At 46.9% G+C, this 13,874-nt stretch overlaps 1 protein-coding gene across 7 annotated transcripts in view; it reads right to left on the bottom strand.

Moving 5' to 3' along the window:
* MSANTD3 (Myb/SANT DNA binding domain containing 3) overlaps positions 1–13,874 on the bottom strand; it is a 132,237-nt gene that overhangs the window by 118,212 nt on the left and 151 nt on the right. The window contains exon 2 of one of the 7 annotated variants that reach the window (XM_033929623.1): positions 854–913. The exons of 5 other annotated variants lie outside the window; for them this stretch is intronic. The gene's annotated coding sequence lies outside the window, so the exon portion shown is untranslated. Of the gene's footprint in view, positions 1–777; positions 914–13,874 lie in introns of those variants that run through there. One more of the 7 variants, XM_033929622.1, reaches the window with a different exon arrangement.

Raw genomic sequence — 13,874 nt, 5'->3', positions numbered from 1 at the left:
CTGTTGGTTTCTTCAGCTGCCCTGCCATTGCTGGCTCAGCACCCTCACTAGGAAACCCTGTTGATTCCCTTCCGGGATCATAGCTCCCCTGCAACTGAGTCCCGGCAGAGGCTGGACACACGGGGTTAGATGAAACCAGAGGGGATAAGGATATTTCGAGCCCCGAAAGGGGAAAAGGCTCTCCACCACCTTCCCCCAAAGCCGGGTCACTTCCTCTGGTAGCTTGAGTAGCCGTCGGCAGAGCCACAAAGAAGCAGTTGACGGTTTGCTGGATGGGTGTTGAAGAAAGGGCCGGTGAAGGTACAGCCCTTATCACCCCCTTCTGCTTTGAATGTGGCATCAGGAAAGCAAAGCAAGGTAAAACGTGTCAGTGGAAGGTGCCTGCGACCGTCAGATCTTCTCACTGCTCCGTAGCGATTCTCACACCGCCGCTATCTTGTCACACCCCCTCAACCAGCCCTTGAACCTTTCTTGAAGATCGGAGTAACATTCGCCACTTTCCAGTCTTCCGGAATCCTTCCTGATTTGATCGACAGATTGGCTATTAGTTGAAGCAGTTCAGCTACAGCCCCTTTCAGTTCTTTGCTCATCCCTTGCACCCCAAGGTTTGTTGACGGAGCCCTCAGCAATAGTGCAGCAAGGGCTACTGAAGGAAGCTTTGGGAAAGATGTCACTAGATTCATCTGAGGTACCAGTACCAACAAAGTGGGGAAAATTAGAAGCTGCTTCCTCTTTATGGGATAGAAAGTTAGGCCAAGAAGGAAAAGCTGTTTTCACCTTGCAGAAGTCTTCTGAAGTTACTTTAGACTCCATTTGGCAAGTTCTCTTTACAAAGTTATTTTTGCAGTCCTACCTGCAGTTCTTCAGAATTCTGATCAGATACAAAAACTGGAGACAAACTTTGATGCATCATCTGCATAAAAGGAAAGAGAGAGAATTTGTACGTGTATGTTCCTTTGGCTGAAATAGGAAGAAGAGGACATTGTCTCCAAAGTCACCTACTTATATCACCATGCATGTAAAGATGATTACATAGCCTTTATGAAAAATCAAGGGATATGTCCTTTTGCTCCTGCTAGAATTCTTCTCTGTTACATTACTCAATTATCAATAACTAGTTAACATGGACACATTTAATCTAAAGGCAGATAAGCTCTTCTTGCCAGGGAGGCTCAAGCCCTGCCAGACATATCTGTCTCTTTCAATTTTTATTTATTACTACACATCACTGTTCTTAAATATTCAAATCTTGCTTGAGTTACTACCGCCTTATGATTATTCCAAATTAAGTTTGCGCTGGTCAGCAGATTTAGAGGTGCCTTTCTTGATCGTGCAGATTCAGCGCTATTTTCGATGGATGTCTCAGCTTCGTCTACCTATGACCCTTTGGGAAATTGCTTATAAATTGGTGATATGTCATATATCGCTGAGCTGGGCAATGCTCATGACTTTGCAAGCAGATTCTGTTTGTCTTAAATGTGGTGGCTCTGGCGCAACTTTGGGCCATATGCTATACCACTGTCCAGTGATTTATTATTTTTGAAGATTGTGCAACATATATCCCAACTCTGGCATGCCTGCTGTTTATTAACATCTTTAATTCTTTTTGCTCAGAGTCCCATAGTCACCCTGGGAGAAGGGCTACTGCTGGACAGGGGGAGTAGGCAAGGGGTGGTGGTGGACAACCGAGGAAAAAGAGACAAAAAGACAGACAGAAAGCGGCCAAGGAGAAAGAGAGAAAGAAAGACAGACACACACATCTATTCTAGCACCTATTAATGTAACGGGCTTAAAGACTCGTATATACTATATTGTGATTGGGCCTAGCGAGCACTACCCGGCCCCTCTCCACTCCCCAGGACAACTCTGTTCTGGACACTGTTCTAACACCTACATGACCTCCCTGGTTTCTTGGCCCACCTCTTCACTGGTCTATCTGGTCACCACTGGTCACTCACTCTCAGGCCATCTCTCTAGATTATCAGGCTGCTTCCTAGGGGGTCCTATGACAGCTTCCTGTACCATTTATCGGTCTCTCTGCCGGTGTATGATGACATCATCAGTACACAGATGGCCCCATCAAGAAGGCCGTGAAGCAGCCTGTGAGTGCTGCTGGCCCGAAGCTCCTCTGCAGCAGGGTATTTATGGTCGCAGTCGGCGGGGATCGGGTGGGAGGGAAGGATGGAGGGTCATCGGCGGTTCGGCTGCACGGCGGGGAGCGGCAGGTGCTCAAGGATTCTGCACGATGAAAGCTGGGCAAGGGTTCTGCTGCATAAGGTAATGGGAGGGATAGACAGATGCTGCAGAGGGAAGGCACAAGGGGATGGATGAGAGGGGAGGAAAGATGTTGCACATGTGGGGAAAAGCAAAGAGGAAGAATTGGGGTGAAAGAGGAAGGGAGAGATGATCATTAGAGAATGACACGGGGAGCGATCCCCGCAGCGAACCGCTGCGTGGCTGCGGTTTGGCTGCGGGTTATGGTGACCTCATTAGCAAATCGCCGCAGACGCGGGGACAAATCCTTTCACCGCCCGCAAAAACGGTGAATAGATTTGTCCCCGCAGGCCAATGTCCCCCCTTCTAGGAACCGCTATTTACCTGTGTTTCACCGTGTTCGTGACCGGGTGTTAGATGTCTCCGCCATGTTGTCTGTCTCCTCCAACTTTCGATCCAACTCGCACGTTGCCGCATTTACTCTCGATCCAACTTGCATTTGTCAGATCAACCCTTCCTGCCAATAGAACCCGCCCCCCCCCGACGATCGCCGGCAGGAAGGTGCTCAGCCCTTCATGCCGACAGAACCAGCCCTCCCCAACGATCGCGGCAGGAGGATATCCAACCCCTCCTGCCAGCTCCCCAACAGCCCCCCTATGATCACTGATAGGAGGGTGCCCAACCCCTCCTGCCGGCCCCCCCAACGGCCCCCTATATCGCCAATAGGAGGGTGCCCAACCCCTCCTGCCGGACCCTCCCCCAACAAACCCCGCCATCCCGAAAAACCACCCTTAGTCTTACTTTCCAAGTTGGACCGGACAGCTCCTCGCTCGTCTGGCCAGGCCTGCCTCCGTCCAAATGAGGCGGGCCCGCCCCTCCTCTCCCCTGCCTAACCCACAGGATCCTAGGGCCTGATTGGCCCAAGCACCTAAGGCCCCTCCTATAGCGGGAGTGGCTTTAGGTGCCTAGACCAATCAGGCCCTAGGATCCTGTGGGTTGGGCAGGGTAGGGGCGAGCCCGCCTCATTTGGACGGAGGTAAGCCTGCTGGCCATACGTGTGAGGAGCCGTCCGGTCCAACTTGGAAAGTAAGACTAAGGGGGTTCCGGGGTGGGAGGGTTCGTTGGGGGGGTCCAGCAGGAGGGGTTAGGTACCCTCCTGCCGGCGATCTTAGGGGAGGCCATTGGGAGGACCGGAAGGAGGGGTTGGGTACCCTTCTGCTGCGATTGTCGGGAGGGCCTTTGGGGGGGGTCTACAGGAATACACAGTCTAGTACCCGAACTCGCAATCTGGGCAACTGCAACTGGGCAACCTGATCCCGAAATCTGAGCAACTGCCTGCTGCCGTCGCGTATGCTGGGACTCCTGCCTTCGTGTATCTGCCGGATACGCAAAGGCAGAAGTCCCGGCATACGCGACGGCAGCAGGCAGTTGCAAATCAGCTGACGCTGGCGCAATCTTGCACACTGGGAAAGAAGAGAATCTCCGGCGTCAGCTGACTAGCAACCCCCCATCGTATGGGACACCTGCCTTCGCATATCTGCGGATACACGAAGACAGGAGTCCCAGCAAAAGATGCAGCTGCAGAAGTTGCTAGTCAGCTGACGCTGATGCCGGAGCTTCTCTTCCTGCCCAGTGTACACCAGGTACTGCTGGACAAGGGGAGGAGGGGAAGAAGGAAGGGAGAAAGGATACTGTTGGACAGGAGGGAAGGGGTACTGCTGGACAATGGGAACAGGGAAGGGAGAAGGGGTACTGCTGGACAAGGGGGAAGTAAAAGGAAGGGAGAAGAGGTACTGCTGAACCTGGCAGAAAAGGAGGGAAAGGAAAGGTGCTACACACTGGAGGGGAAGGTGAGATGGTGCATGGGGAGAGAGCATGTTGGGTTGTGGGGTGCGAAGGAGGGATACCACTGAGGGAAGAGGCAAGGACAGAGAGAGAAAGTGTGCAGGAGGCAGAAAGTGTTGGACTCATGGAGAGGGCAAGAGCGCAGAGAGTGAAAAGTTGGACTCATGGAGGGAGAGAGAGAGATGCTTGGTTGAGGGAAGGAGGATCAGAGGAGAAGCATACAGGAGGGGTTGGGTGCCCTCCTGTCGTGATCGCTGGGGGGAGGGGAGACTTGCAGCCGTAGCCGCGGTCACTATGCTAATCACGGCAGGGAGATCTTTGCCACGATTAGGTACAGCGGCCGCGTCTACTTACCATGTAGGCTAACATTGTAAGCATTAAAAGTACATGTCGTGTTTGTTTTTGTATAGTTATTAACTAATATTTAACTAAGTTTTAAAGTTTTAAAGAATGTTTCCTTTATACGTAAATAAAGAAAAGTATATAAAATCGTACCCGTTTGAGGCTTTTATGTATGCAGCGGTGACGGTGACGGGGCGGTGAATGGGGTTGCAGTGGCGGTGACGGGGCGGTGAATGGGGTGGCAGTGGCGGTGACGGGGCGGTGAAGGGAATGGCGGTGACGGGGCGGTGCAGAGGATGGTGAGACGGGGACGGGGACCAATTTTTTCACCGTGTCATTCTCTAATGATCATGTACATGAAAAAATAAGCCCTTCCCGAAAATAAGACCTAGTGCCTTTTTTGGGCCCCAAATTAATATAAGACACTCTTTATTTTCGGGGAAGCACAGTATATATTGATAGGTAGATAGATACAGATAAAGAGCTCCTTACAAAGCCGCTCTAGCAATTCCCACACAGCAAGCGTGATGAAGTGCTTAGAGAGTTGTGTGATGACCTGGCAGAACCGTTATCCGTGCTCTTCAATCTTTCCCTGAGTACAGGAAGAGTCCCGTTGAATTGGAAGACAGCTAACGTCATTCCACTCCACAAAAAGGGTTGCAGGACGGAGGCTGCGAATTACAGATCGGCGAGTCAATAGTGGAAACACTAATTAAGCATAAATTAGAAACGATCCTGAACGAGGAGCATCTACGGGATCCCCATCAACATGGATTTACAAAGGGAAGGTCCTGCCAATCCAATCTAATCAGCTTCTTTGACTGGGTAACAAGAAAGCTGGATATGGGGGAGTCCCTGGACGTCATGTACTTGGACTTCAGTAAAGCTTTTGATAGCAGGTTATTGAGCAAGATGAATTAGATGGGTTTAGGAGAAACATTAACTGCATGGGTCAATGACTGGCTAAGCGGTAGACTTCAGAGGGTGGTGGTTAACGGTACCCTCTCCGAAACGTCAAAGGTGACCAGTGGAATGCCGCAGTGCTCGGTCTTGGGCCCAATCCTCTTTAACATATTCATAGGAGATCTGACTCGGGGGCTTCAAGGTAAAATAACATTATTCGCCGATGATGCCAAACTATGCAACATAGTAGGTAAAAGCACTTTGCCCCGACAGTATGATGCGGGACCTACTCTTACTGGAACATTGGTCCTCGACTTGGCAGCTAAGCTTCAATGCTAAAAAATGTAAGGTCATGCACCTTGGCAGCAGAAATCCGTGCAGAACTTACACCCTAAATGGTGAGACCTTAGCTAGGACTACAGCAGAACGAGATTTAGGAGTGAGCATTAGTGAAGATATGAAAACTGCCAATCAAGTGGAGAAGGCTTCATCCAAGGCTAGACAAATGATGGGTTGTACCCGCAGAAGTTTCGTCAGCTGGAAGCCCGAAGTCATAATGCCGTTGTACAGATCCATGGTGAGACCTCATCTGGAATATTGTGTACAATTCTGGAGGCCACATTACCAAAAAGATGTGCTGAGAGTTGAGTCGGTTCAACAAATGGCCACCAGGATGGTCTCGGGACTCAAGGATCTCCCATATGAGGAAAGGCTGAGTAAATTGCAGCTATATTCACTCGAGGAACCTAGAGAGAGAGGAGACATGATTGAGACGTTTAAATATATCATGGGCCGTATCAAGGTGGAAGATGATATCTTCTTTCTTAAAGGTCCCATGGCCACAAGAGGGCATCCGCTGAAAATCAGGGGCAGTAAATTTCATGGTGACATCAGGAAGTATTTCTTCACCGAAAGGGTGGTTGATCATTAGAATGAACTTCCATGCAGGTGATTGAGGCCAGCAGCATGCCAGATTTTAAGCAAAAATGGGTTAGGCATGTGGGATCTCTTGGGGGGTGAAGTTGGGGTGTGGGTCATTAGAGTGGGCAGACTTGATGGACCCTTTTCTGCCGTCATTTTCTATATTTCTAAGTTCATAGGAACTGAATGGACTTTGTTGCATTTGCCATGTGGGAATCACTAAGCGGGGCTTTGTAAAAGAAGCCTATAGTATTAGAGGAAAGTTGCAGCCTAGCTTTTTAAAAAATATTTACCATTTATAATTTGCTAAAAGTCAAAGTCAGATCATTAGCAATGTATTTCTCCTTCAATTTCTTTCTTGTATAGTGTTTCCTGAATTTATTTGGAAATCTGTTTAAATCATTTTTATTAAACATTTCCATTTCAACTTCCAACAATATGCAATAAAAAAACACAACAAAAACAATCCTGTCAACCAACCCAGCCCACTCCTCAACCTATCCCCCCATCCCCCAACTCTCCCTCCCACTCCACCATCCCATCTACCCAGGGAACAACAGCTTAATCAGTATATGGGACTGAAACCTGAAAGTGTAATAGCACTCAAACATTCAATGCCATATTTTCCCTCTGATATATATGGTTAACGTCACACAAAATGGAGTCCAACAATGGTCAAATAGGCACCCCTCTCGTGTGTCCATATCTGGAATGGCTTGCCTCTCAAGTAACACCTGTTGTATCATCAAAGTTCTCCAAAGCTGAAATGTAGGCGGCTTTGCAGATAGCCAGCAATGCAAAATGCTTTTTCTACCCATAACGATAGTGCATCGGAGAAAGGCTTTACAACCAGGTCTAATTGGGTGTAGACGGACAGCCAATGTAAAAAGAAAACTAGGGTGCAGTCGCCAAATGCAGCCCCAAAGGCCTGCCTTGTATGCTATAAGGTGAGTCCAGAACTGAGAGATATAAGGACAAAGCCAAAACATGTGGCCAAGAGTACATTACATTACAGATTTCTATTCCGCCATTTCCTTTCGGTTCAAAGCAGATTACATTAAGAGTTGTGGAGGGAAGGGTTACAAAGTTAGATCAGAGGTCGTTTCTGAGAGACGGTAAGGTAGGATCAGGGGTAGGGGAGAGGGAGGTATTCGTGGTATTAGGCTTTATTCAGGGATTTCTTGAAGAGTATAGTTTTTATTTCCTTTCTGAACATCTTGTAGTCAGGGGTTGATATCAATAGGTTGGAGATTTGGTTATCTAGTTTTGCTGTTTGAGTGGCTAGTAGTGAAATGATAGCAAGCGGCAGTAGTGAAATGAAAAAAAAGTTTACTCTTAATCTTTGTTCCCCCGACCTTGAAAAAGAAATGCGAAACGCGTCGGGAAGGGGAACCGATGATAAAAGATAAAAAGATAAGTTATTCTAATTTATAACAAAAAGTTTTATAAAAAAAGATTAATAATTCTAATATAAAGATGGAATGATGAAGAGTACCACATAACATCACCAATTCTATTATGAAAAGGTGGATTCTGAATGTCCATTGATAAAGTATTAGTCCATTCAACAGTATCTGGTTGAGTGTGGAGTTGAAAGTGGGGAAAGATTTAATTATTGTATGGTGAATCAGCTAATTGTGGTAGAGTTGTAACTGGCATATTAAGGGGAACAGACCCATGGTTGTTTTCAATGTGTCCAGCCATTTGATTGCAGGTCACCCTCTTCAGCTGGTTCCTTCAATCTTCCCAAACATGATGTCTTTCTTCAGTGATCTCTCTCTTCTGATGGTGTGACCAAAATAAGACAGTCATCATTTGGACTTTGACACAGCCAATTTGATCTCTTCCAGAATCGATTTGTTAGTTCTTCTAGCGATCCACAGCATGCCTACAATCCTTCTCATGCACCAAAGCTCAAATGAGTCAATCTTCTTTCTGTCTTATTTCCATAGTGTCTACCAAAATAATTAATCGAAAGCTCAGAAGATGCTCTCATGGCCTTCACGCAACTGTGTCAATGTGTTTGGAAGGAAAAAACATGTACAACCAATTGGAGAAGATAATTGTTCATACTTATACTGAAGAAAGGCAATGCCAAGAACTGTAACAACTACAGAATGATTGGATTAATTCTACATGCCAGCATAATTTGCTGAAAATGATACAATGAAGGATATAATCATACATTGAGCAAGAACAACCCGAATTTCAGGCTGGTGTCAGAAAAGGTCAAGGAATAAGAAACATTATTATCAATATTAGATGGATATTGGAGAAGATCAAAGAATATCAAAAGCCCCTATACTTTTGCTTCATTGACTACAGCAAAGCTTTTGACTGTGTGGATCATGATGAACTATGGGTATTCCAATTTGTTTGGAGAACTCAGCTGATAAAGAGCTTCTACGAAAATCAAGAAGCTGTAGTAAGAACAGAATATGGCAACAATGATTGTTTCCAATAAATGTGGCATCAGGCAAAGATGCATCTTGTCATCTTACCTGTTCAACTTTTATGGCGAAGCCATCTTAAAAAAGTAAATTTGGAAGAAGAGTGTTGGTTTCAAAGTTGGTGGTTGAAATATAAACAACCTGTGCTATGCAGATGATACAATGCTCATCACCAGCAGCAACGAAGGCTTGCTGTATGTACTGAGAAAAGTCAAAGCCGAAAGTCATAACATGGGATTGGAACTGAACATAAACAAGACAAAGATCATGAGCATGGAAAATGATGAATATTTTGAGCTCGAAGGCAATAGAATAGAAGTTGTAAAGGATTTCAATCTCATGGTCTCTTTTGTAAATAAATAAGTAACAAGCAGGGAAGAAATACTCCACAGAATAGCACTTGGTTGCTCTTCAATGAAGGCTCTCAACAAAGAATTCAAAAGCAAGGAAATAACACTCCAAATGAAGATCAGACTTGTCCGCGTACTCATTGACTCGGTGGTCAGTTATGGATGTGAAAGCTGGACACTACAGAAACAAGAGAGAAAGACTGACTCATTTGAGCTTTAGTGTTGGAGAAGGATTTTATGCGTGCCATGGACCACTATAAAAACAAAGTCATGGTTTCAGCAAAGGCAGATCTTGTTTGACGAACTTGCCGCACTTCTTCAAGGGAGTAAACAGGCAGATAGACAAGGGCGACCCGGTCGACATTGTATATCTGGATTTTCAGAAGGTGTTCGACAAGGTTCCACATGAATGACTACTTCGGAAAATTGCGAGCCATGGAATCGAGGGTGAAATACTCACGTGGATTAAAAACTAGCTGGAGCATAGGAAATAGAAAGTGGGGGGTAAATGGACAATAATGGAGTGGAAGAGCGTCACCAGTAGAGAGCTGCACGGGAACGGGGATGACGGGAATCCCGCGGGACCCGCGGGTTCCCCCTTCGGGTCACAGGGATCCCGTGGCGACGCCCCCTAGGGTCGTGGGAATCCCATGGGGACACCCCCTAGGGTCGCGGGGTTCCTGCGGGGCTGGATGTACTAAGTCGCGTGTATTTTCTCCCTACCTGCTCTGCCTGCAGCACAGAGCCGAACGGAAGTCTTCCCGACGTCAGCGCTGACGTCAGGAAGACTTCCGTTCGGCTCTGTGCTGCAGGCAGGGTAGGTAAGGAGGAGTAGCCTCGCGGCTCCAGTGGCTACCAAGGGAGGGAGCGGTCCGCCCCGCCCTGGGTACAGCACAGCCGGCCAGGTCCCCTTACTTTTGTGGCGCTTTCCCGACCGACCGACAACAGCTCTGGTCCGACAAACCTCCCTGCCCTTAACCACAGCAGCTGTAAGAAGGAAATTTAGATTCGCGTTTAAGGGCAGGGAGGTTTGTCAGACCGGGGCTGTTGTCAGTCGGTCGGTCGGGAAAGCGCCACAAAAGTAAGGGGACCTGGCCGGCTGTGCTGCACCCGGGGCGGGAGAGGAGGAGGGGGGAGAAGGACGCTGAAAGCACTGGGGAAGACAAAAGGGTGGAGAAGGACGCTGAAAAGCCATGGGGAAGACAGAGGGGGGAGAAGGACACTGAAAGGACATGGGGAAAACAGAGGGGGGAGAAGGACGCTGACAGGACATGGGGAAGATAGGGGAGGAGAAGGACGCTGAAAGGAAATTGGGAAGAGAGAGTGGGGAGAAGACGCTGGCAGGGAAGAAGACAGAGATGCCAGACTATGGGGGGAGCGGAGGGAAGAAGATGGGTGCCAGACTAATTTGGAAGGGGGGAGAAAGGGAGAGGCACAGCAACAGAGCAAATGGAAGACGCAGAAGGAAGAGAGACAGTGGATGGAAGGAACTGAATGAGAACATGAGGAAAGCAGAAACCAGGCAACAAAGGTAGGAAAAGAATTCTATTTCTTTTTTTTTTTTTTGCTTCAGGATAAAGTAGTATATTAGTTGTGTTGATAAAAATTTATAAACAAAAGAGGCTCTGGTAGAAACCCATTTACAAAGTATGTATTCTTCCTAATTAATATTTCCAAATTGATAAATTCTTTTTGCTTATTTGTAAATGGGTTTCTACCAGAGCCTTTAATTCAGTAGCATAATTAAATGAAATAACTATTTCTGAAGTTTATAGGGACGGTCGGGGACGGAGGGAATTCCTCACGGGGACGGAGGGGATTCCTCGCGGGGACGGAGGGGATTCCTCATGGGGACGGGTGGGATTTCTGTCCCCGCGCAACTCTCTAGTCACCAGTGGGGTGCCACAGGGCTCGTTGCTTGGACCTGTGCTCTTTAACATCTTTATAAACGATCTGGACATAGGTATAACGAGCGAGGTTATTAAATTTGCGGACAATATGAAGTTATTCAGAGTAGTGAAGACGCAGGGAGATTGCGAAGATCTGCAATGTGATATAATTAGGCTCGAGGAATGGGCATCGACATTGCAGATGAGATTCATCGTGGATAAGTGTAAAGTGATGCATGTCGGTAACAAAAATCTCATGCATGAATACAGGATGTCCAGGGCGGTACTTGGAGAGGCCTCCCAGAAAGTTCTGATCGACAAGTCGATGAAGCTGTCCGCGCAATGTGTGTTGGCAGCGAAAAGGGCGAATAGAATGCTAGGAATGATAAAGAAGGGGATCACGAACAGATTGGAGAGGTTATCATGCCGCTGTACCGGGCCATGGTGCGCCCTCACCTGGAGTACTGTGTACAGCACTGGTCGCCGTACATGAAGAAGGACACGGTACTACTCGAAAGGGTCCAGAAAAGAGCGACTAAGATGGTTAAGGGGTTGGAGGAGCTGCCGTACAGTGAAAGATTAGAGAAATTGGGCCTCTTCTCCCTCGAACAGAGGGGACATGATCGAAACATTCAAGGTACTGAAGGGGTAGACTTAGTAAAGGACAGGCTGTTCACCCTCTCAAGGTAGGGAAAATGAGAGGGCACTCTCTAAAGTTGAAAGGGGACAGATTCCATACAAACATAAGGAAGTTCTTCACCCAGAGTGGTAGAAAACTGGAATGCTCTTCCGGAGTCTGTTATAGGGGATAACACCCTCCAGGGATTCAAGACATAGTTGGACAAGTTCCTGCTAAATTGGAACGTACGCAAGTGAGGCTGGACTCATTTAGAGCACTGGTTTTTGACCTGGGGGCCGCCGCGTGAGAGGACTGCTGGACACGATGGACCACTGGTCTGATCCAGCAGCGGCAATTCTTATGTTCTTAGTTTGTCATTTAGCCAGTTGGAAATTTGTGAAGAGGAACCACATCCGCTTTTCTCCAATTACATGGAACCACTTCCGTCTCCAGGGATTTATTGAACAAACCTTTAAGTGAAGCCACCTGAACCACTCTAAATTCCCTCAATATCCTAAGATGGATCTCATCTGGTCCCATAGCTTTGTCCACCTTCAATTTTTCAAGTTGTTCAAAAAACACTTTCATCTGTGAATGGCGTGGTATCCACTCCATTCTCACTTGTAATTTTGCCTGCCAATCATGGTCCTTCTCCAGGATTTTCCTCCTTGAACAGTAGAAGTATTTGTTTAGCACATTTGCTTTTTCCTGATGAGTCTCCACATAGCAGTTCATAGCATCTTTCAGTCAGCATCCAGCAAGTTGAAATCACCCAGCAACAGTACCTCTCCTTTCTTCCCCAGCTTTTGGATATCTGCAACAAGATCTTCATCAGTTTGCTGCTCTTGAGTCGGAGGTCTGTAGACAACATCCATGAAGATAAAAGTTACATCTTCTCTTTTCAAAGCTATCCATATTGCTTCTTCTTTTGCCTAGGCCCCCTGCATTTCAGCTGCTTGGATATCGGTCTTCACATAGAGGGCTACTCCTCCACATTTTTGACCATCTCTGTCCTTCCTTAAAAGAATTATAGCCCGGTATGTTTGCATCCCATCCATGGGAATCACTGAACCCATGTCCTTCCTAAAAAGAATTATAGCCCGGTACGTTTACATTCCATCACTGAACCATGTCTCTGTGATCGCTACGATATCCAAGTCTGCTTCCAACATTAAGGCTTGCACAGAACAGAAGCACAGTTCAACTCGCACCAATGGCAGGCATAGTAAGGGTGAGTGGCTCCCTGCCCCCTACCACACCCCCTATTCCCCCATACCTTTAACTTCTCTGGAGTGAGCATGCCTACATCGGTGTCCAATCACCCTTTGACATCACTTCCTAAGCGCAGGTCCCAGAAGTGACATCAGAGAGAGCGCTGATACCAAAGTGGGCAGCAACCGCGTGCCGGGGAAGTAAAAAAGGTACAGGAGAAGGCAAGGGGCACGCGCAGAGAGGAGGAAGGGTGCTGCACCCTTAGGAAGACCGCCCCCACCTTACTATGCCACTGACTCACAGTACTTGTGATCTTGGGCTAATCATTTAACCCTTCACAGCCTCAGATACAAAATAGAACTTTAAATTTAATTTAATGCACTGTCATATCTTAATGCACTGCTAAATCTTCCAAAGGATTTGGAGTGGAGGTACTTTTAATTTCCTTCTCTGTCCCAACAGGCTCACAATCTAACTACAGTATCTATGAAATAAATAATTACTTACATTTACCTATATAAAGAGAAGGAAGAAGGAATAGATAATATAATAAATTCAATACTATAGATGCGCGAAAGACTCAACAGAAGGGAAAACTTCAATATCAAAGAACCCCAAAGAAAAATCCTAAAAATAAAAGCAGGAAAAAATAGCAAAATTAAACAAGTTGAATAAAAATAAACCCCAGTCATTTTCAGCTTCTAATTCCATGTCCCCAATCGAGCCAGGCTGGCCTGGGCCAGTACCACAAAGGTGACTCGTCCGCTTCAATTTCCCTGCTCCCGAAAAGCTGGAACCAAACACTCAAGCTCTGCCAGCCTGTTCCGAGATAGCAGAACTAAGAAAGTTGGACCGTCCTCCCATGGAACTCTAGAAGAAGTCATGGGTTCGGAGCTAAATACAAGCAGAGGCTCTGGACTGAAAGCTGGCTGTAAGAAGCATTCTCCATGCCACAATCTTTTTGTTTGTATACCGCCAATACGTCGTAGAAGCTCACCGTGATTTATAGATATTAAAATAAAAATAGATAGGTACTATTAAACTTCCCTCACTGTCCCAATAACGGGCTCCCACTCTAACTTTTAGAGTGTAAGTAAGCCTGCAAAGGGAAGAATACCACTCGCACCTG

The sequence above is a fragment of the Geotrypetes seraphini genome, chromosome 2 (assembly GCF_902459505.1).
Source record: "Geotrypetes seraphini chromosome 2, aGeoSer1.1, whole genome shotgun sequence".
Taxonomy (NCBI): Eukaryota; Metazoa; Chordata; class Amphibia; order Gymnophiona; family Dermophiidae; genus Geotrypetes; species Geotrypetes seraphini.
The sequence above is the reverse complement of the archived record's forward strand: the minus strand, read 5'-3'. Positions and strand labels throughout refer to the sequence as shown.